The sequence below is a fragment of the Gossypium hirsutum genome, chromosome D02 (genome assembly GCF_007990345.1).
Source record: "Gossypium hirsutum isolate 1008001.06 chromosome D02, Gossypium_hirsutum_v2.1, whole genome shotgun sequence".
NCBI classification, from domain to species: domain Eukaryota; kingdom Viridiplantae; phylum Streptophyta; class Magnoliopsida; order Malvales; family Malvaceae; genus Gossypium; species Gossypium hirsutum.
Window position 1 is genome coordinate 14126543 of NC_053438.1, and position 6090 is coordinate 14132632.

Below are 6090 nucleotides of genomic sequence, written 5' to 3' on the forward strand. Positions count from 1 at the left end.
ATTATTTTTAGTTTCTTTATTTCCTTTTTATTATTCTTTAATCCTTATTTTTTTATTTATTTGTGATTTAGTTTCGATGTTCAAGAAAATACCAACATTCTTTTTTTCAAATCAGATTTTGTTCTAAGTCTAAGATTCAAGTTTCGGTTCTGGGGTTCCTCATACAAAATATGTTAAGTTTTATTAGGAATTTTGTGGATACTTAAGATTCGTACGTTTGATATTTTAGATTTCGGTTTAGTACAATATCTTATCTTACATGCTTGTAGGATTCTTAATATTTGAGTTGGAGGCTTGACAGTATACATAAAGAAAAAGTTAATATTTTATTTATTAAACATTTTTTTTACCATTATAAGGTAAATTATTCAAAAAAAAAAAGGAACTTGTAAGCCATACATTTAAAAATAGCTAGGTTGTTATTTTTGCTCAATTTGTCAAATCTAATCTGAAGAGGGTTCAAAAAAATTAATGTCTCTTGATTAAGGTTTTTTGCTAATTAAAAAGTAAATGATAAAAAAGAGTGATTCATAATTTTTCATCGAATTAGTTCAAGCATATAATATTAACTTTATTCAAATAATTAAATCTGGTTGGGGGATTTCTTTTAAGAAAAACAATTAAAATGAGCATGAAAAAGATTGTAACTAGTTCTTCCTCAAAATGTAGGCTTGTAAGTGCTATGCTTTGTTGTTGTTTCATATAATAATTTAACATCTTCTCTTTTATATGCATAAATGGAGAAAAAAATCATTAACAAATAAAAAATTGTGTAATTTGTTTGGTGATAAAGAGAGCTGGAACCATATAATTATGAACAGCGCTCTTAACACGTATGAATTGGGATATGATAATTAGATTAGAATAATGAAAAACTCAGGCTCAACTCTGAACTTGAATCTGAGTTTTATTGATGTTTTATATAGAGTTGGATCTCAGTAAAAATACAGAATATTTGAACTCAAAGGGATGATAGTAAAAACCCCACTAAGCCTAAAGCTGCTCAACCGTACTGCGTACAGATTCCAATTTATCCCAGAAAATCGATACATTACCACTCTTTTTTGGAGGAGTTTTGGCTAAACCCTAATTAACTGTGGACTGGCAAACCCAGAAAACATGTGGGGCTTGCTCTTACACTGCTGCCGTATTTCAAGCATTTTCCTCCGTTTGTTGAAATCCCACTCTCTTATGGAGTCTCACCAATGGACATTTCACTATTGACTCTTCAATCTAAGGGGATTCATTGTCTTCAACCAAAGTTTCAACGGCCTTGCTGTCACTGTTATCATTATCGCCATTGTTAATATTGTCGGTTTCACTGACTTCAGCCACTTCGTCGACCTTCGCTTCAATCTCATATTAGTTTTCATTGAAAGAAACAAGGTGCAACGTTAAACGACCATTGGAACGGTGAGCTCGAATATAGTCATTGAATCTAACTTTTTCTTCTTTGAGAATCAACCGTCCGTCACTTGTGTAATACCTTTTCAACACCCACGGCATCGGGCAAGGCAGGTTGTTGTTACGAGCCAGCGACGGGATCGGTGGCGGAATCTCTCTCTTAATAATCGTCTGAAGCCGTTGTTCTCGCTTCCCACGACTTTGACTGCAATCAACAACACCGCCGCCGCCGCCGCCGTGAGGGCCTTCGTTGTTATCGAGATGAAGGCAACTCTCCGAACCGATGTAATCACTGATCAAAGAAGAAGAGGGTGAAGAAACGACGACGCTTGATGCCATCATACAACAAAATTGGGTTTTCAGTTTGGATCGTTCAAACTGGCTTTGGGCTTTCTTAATTTCTTTTGTAAAAAAATGGTAGCAAAATTAGGTGATAAATAGAGAAACGAAAGAGAAAAAAGAAATGGAACGATATCTGTGAAGTCAAGAATAGGGTTTTAAATCATCGAGCTTCAAGAACAGCTAGGTTTTCCAGTATCTTATCTTTCAGATATTTGCATCTCAAAACCCTGTTTTTCTTTTTTTCTTTTTTCCATAAGAGAAAATATATACAATTTTAGTATTTCATGGAACATTATAAATAATAATAAAAAATAAAATTCAAAACATAGATATAAATTGTGATAAAATAAATATTAGGTTAAAATATGACTCCTGATTGCATATTTTGATCTAATTTTACGTAAAGAAATGAAATTACAGTGCAAAATTAATTTTGTTTTAAAGGGAACGGATTACCCGAGGTTGACAGTGAAGAATGAACACATATCTGCCATGCATGCAAATGAATACCAGAAAGCAATACTTTTAACTCAAATTTTTTTTTACATAAAATTCTACTATTTTAATTGTAGACGTTTATATATATATATATAATAAATTAATCAAGCACTCATGAAGAATAAATTAATACTGAAAGAGAGAAACAATCACAAAACGTATTTGTTCTGTCAGTAAAGAACATACCCGATATTGGAACACAAATCCAGAACTGAAATTTGAGCTCAACCAAAAACCCTAAAATAAAAAGAGGAAAGGGGAAAACCCAGATTCAAGAAAGGGATAATTAACAGGTTTTTGTTGAAGAAAATTAATAAAAAGTGAAAGTGAAAATTGAGTTGCCTGAACAGAAGAGAAGATGAATATATAAGAAGACAAGTGAGCTAGAGAAAGAAATTTCATTTTTATTAAGGAGGGACAGATCAGAAACAATTAAAACCGCATTTCTCTTTTGAAAAACTAGTATATATTACAAGTTTTTTCGATTGACAGATAATGGTTTTTTTTAATAGAATTTTTTTTTGAAAAGAATAAATGAGTGTAAAATCTCCCATTTTTGGAATAAATTGCCTAATTTTTGGCGAGGTTTAAGCGATAAGGTTCGTTTCTAACTTCTACGTAACGTTTTAGCCCGGGCTGATTTTTAATTTTACTTAGTTTCTTTAACCCTAGGATTAGATGATAATGTAAAAAATTATTATATTTTTAAATTTTAAATTTTAAATAAATAAAAATATTTTAAAATATTACATATGCATATGCATATCATATACCATGTATACTACAAAGTCTTCCGCCTCAACTGACGTGAATAATTTAACTTTTTGCCACGTGATTTATTCCTATTTTTATTTAATCAATATATTTTTTAAAAATTTTGAGATTAGTTTAAAACAAGAATAATTATCACTACAAAAAAAAAAAAAATTCACCCCATTATCCTTTTTGTTAAATAAAAAATTATTATGCCATAAGTGTTAATTTCTTCGTTATTTTCACAAATTATTTAGAAATTTTTTCTTTAATTTCATTTAAAAAAATCATAGGAGAGATTTATAGTTTAAAATTATTTTATATATTATTGACATATAATAATATATATTATATGGAAGATAGAAATAATAATCTTTTTATTCGCTTGGAAGTTACTGGAAACTTTTCCCTTTGGAAACTTCCCTAACCTTGGCATCATTTGCACCTTTGCAAATAAGTAGCTCATCATGGTTTACAAGTAAATTTAAAATTTAATCATTTGCCCATTATTATTTTTAAATAAAAAACTATTATATCCTCAATAAAATTTTTAATTTATAAATAAATTAATAAAATAAAAGATACATACTTAGATACCTTTTTTAAACTAAATTAATAAAATAGAAAGATATATACTTTTAGATGCTTTAAGAAATTAAAAAAAAGTTAATTTTAATCCAACATTAACTACAAAACACTCTCATAGCTCAAAAGTGTCAATTGATTCACTATTTTCATAAACTCTTTAAAGTTTATTCATTTTAATAAATTCACAAGATAGGACATATGTTTAAAGTTATTTATATATTACTGATATATAATAATATAAAATAATAATATTTCTATTAGTCCAAAAATAACTCAGAACTTTCCTAAAATTTGCAATGGATTCTAACATACTTTATTATAGTTACCATGATGGTATTAGATTTTGCAAATGCAAATTATCACAATTACCATAGTGGTATTAGATACATACTTAGATACATTTTTAAAAATAAATTAATAAGAGATATTTTTAGATTCACTTTAAGAAATTAAGAAATTAATTTTAATCTAACATTGACTAGAAAACACTATCATAGCTCACACTTACCCTATAAAAAAGTGTCAATTTCTTCACTATTTTCATAAGCCCTTTAGAGTTTCTTCATTTGAAAATTTTCATAAGATAGGACATATCATTTAAAATTATTTATATATTATTGATATATAATAATATAAAATAATAATCTTTCTAGTGGTTTGGAAATAACTTGGAACTTTCCTAACATTTGCAATGATTCCTAACATACTTTATACATTTACCATGGTGGTATTAGATTTTGCAAATGAAAATGAATGGTGATTCTAATATAGTTACCATGGTGATTCTAGTATAGTACTAAGATTTAATTTGCAACCAATAAAGTGTTATAATTTTACACATGAATAGTGATTCCAATATAGTACTAAGATTTTGTAAATGAATGTAAATTCCAATACAGTGCACTTAGTGACCAAAATGTTAATATTTTGCAAATGAATAATGGTGATTCCAGTACAATACTAAGACGTGGGCATCCAAGTAAGACATTGACATCCAATAGTCATAACTAAAAGTTTGTTTCAAAATGCATATTTGTTTTTCCAATACAGTACTAGGACGTTTTTTTTAAACCGCAAGTTTGCATTTCAAATACAGTACTAAGACGTTGGCATCCAATGGCCATAAGTTGCAATCCAATGATCATAACTAAAAGTTTTTTTTTCAAAACATTTGTTTTAAAACTTAAGTTTTGTCACACCCGGATTTGTAAGATCTTAGGTAGCAAAAGAGTTTGGCATACTAGGTTGAAAAATTTGCTAATCTGGTAGGTTCTTTTTACAAGTAAGAACAAGTAGCAGGCTGGTTGAAGAAAAGTTAGGTTTCAACCATAATCCCATTAGTATTGAACTACACATATATTATTGGGAGACATGATGATTAAGGAAATTCCAGGTAACTGTAAATTGGTTTTGGTAATAGGGGTCGGAAGGACTATATATAGGAGAAGCATTCTTCTTAGAGGATAATTCTTTAGTTTTTTCTGTTCTTCTTTTCTTTGATTTGCCATGAAAGAGAGAAAGATTGATGAATGCTCATGTATGAAGGGGAGAGACTAAAGATTTAGTATTAGAAATTGGAAATCTTGAATACTAGTAAGTTTTCTAATCTATCTGCATTAGCAGATTCAAGAAAAGAAAGGTAGTTAAGGATTTCAGTAAATTATTTGTTTTGTTCTATTTTGGGGTAAATTAGTGGATAATCATTCAATGGCCTTTGCATGCGAAGAAATTATAGTTTTTTTTTTATAATGAATTGTCATTGTTGAATTCTAACATAGCTGTCGTGTTGTATTGATTAAGGAGGTTCGTATAGCAAGGGAAAAGCGTAGGGGATGGATTTGGCGTCAACTTTTAGGTGAGTTCTTGGACTCAGATCCTAAATGGATATATTCTGTGTCATCAAATACTAAATATGATGAATTGGTGTCTTACCAATGTTAAATCAACTTGTGGTGAGGTGTTGATGTCTTGTGTGTGCATGTAGTGTTGGCATGCAAATACTATTGATTATGAATTTGATTATTCTAAATAGATGAAACATTTGGCGTGGTATATGTTGCGTTACGAGATGCAATTATATGACTATGAGTTATTTATGTTAAGTTTATGAAAGGTTTGGCGTGATGCATTATTGCATATTGAATTGATATGAATGACTGGTAGTAAATCAGCTAACTCAAATAAACTTATGTTATGATCTTAAATTAGCTAACCTTTATAATATCAACTATAAATGTAGGTCAGCGAGCTGTTTAGGAGTTGCAATCTTAAATTAGCTAACCTATATAATATCAGCTACAAACGTAGGTCAACGAGTTGTTTAGGAGTTGCGATCTTAAATCATCTAACTCAAATAAGCTTAGGTTGCGATCTTAAATCAACTAACCTTTATAATATCAGTTGTGAACGTAGGTTAGAGCTGTTTAGGAGTTATGATCTTAAATCAACTAACTCAAATAAACTTAGGTTGTAATATTAATCAGCTAACCTTTATAATATCAGCTA

General features: G+C 29.3%; 1 long non-coding RNA gene across 1 annotated transcript; it reads right to left on the minus strand.

The window, feature by feature from the left end:
• Positions 1-885: 885 nt before the first annotated feature.
• Positions 886-2729, minus strand: LOC121214632 (uncharacterized). The gene is made up of 2 exons (XR_005910216.1): positions 2431-2729; positions 886-1989 (listed from the first exon to the last, which is right to left on the minus strand). It is a non-coding gene; the product is annotated as an uncharacterized lncRNA (long non-coding RNA).
• Positions 2730-6090: the final 3361 nt, after the last annotated feature.